General features: G+C 54.8%; 1 protein-coding gene across 1 annotated transcript in view; it reads left to right on the forward strand.

Moving 5' to 3' along the window:
• The first annotated feature begins 538 nt into the window (after nucleotides 1-538).
• The window catches only part of zbtb7a (zinc finger and BTB domain containing 7a), a 34,369-nt gene continuing 34,245 nt past the window's right edge, over nucleotides 539-662 (forward strand). Inside the window, exon 1 of the mRNA XM_063201366.1 lies at nucleotides 539-662. This exon is cut by the window's right edge and continues 88 nt beyond it. The gene's annotated coding sequence lies outside the window, so the exon portion shown is untranslated.

The raw sequence follows: 662 nt of genomic DNA on the forward strand, positions 1-662 counted from the left end.
TGCTTAAGGTTTTTTTTTTTCGTGAATTGCAGAATGTGTCATTGTATCACACAATAATTGTATTCGAGCAATTCGCTTGTGACTCTGGAAGCAGTGGTCTGGCAATTTTTTTGTTGTATTTTTTCCCCTGCGGAGCTTGGCCCTGTTTGATGGCTGGTCTGTACTTTTCAATACCTGGCATCCTGCTAGCAACACACTGTAGTGTATAATTCAGCCCTGAGTGCTTACGTTGAAGCAGGCTGGGAGATGTGGGGGTGGTGAGAGAGCACAAGGCACTGGGATTTGTAGTTCTGTTACACGGGGCTGACAAGCAGGTCAGATAGCGCTCAAGGACTCCGCATCCCAGAGTGCCTTGCCCCTTGGCCATGCAGGAACGGGAACAGCCGGCAGCCTATCCCGACGGGGAGGTGTGGTGAGTGAGCAGCTGGCGGGCCAATCGCGTGGCAGGAAGCGCATAGCCACAGCAGTGGGCTGAAAATAGAGGAGGGGGGGGGAGTGGTGGGTGGTTGGTAGGTGTCTGCCTGCCTGTGTGGGATCAGGCAAGGGCTTGCCTGTATAACTAGGGCCACTCGGAAGTTTCCTGTGTGCAATCGCTTCTCGCAAGCTCGGCAGGGCCCTGCCCAGAGACACAGGCAGCTGAAGCAGGCAGCCAGCCCGGCAGG

This window comes from Engraulis encrasicolus, chromosome 6 (genome assembly GCF_034702125.1).
Source record: "Engraulis encrasicolus isolate BLACKSEA-1 chromosome 6, IST_EnEncr_1.0, whole genome shotgun sequence".
NCBI classification, from domain to species: domain Eukaryota; kingdom Metazoa; phylum Chordata; class Actinopteri; order Clupeiformes; family Engraulidae; genus Engraulis; species Engraulis encrasicolus.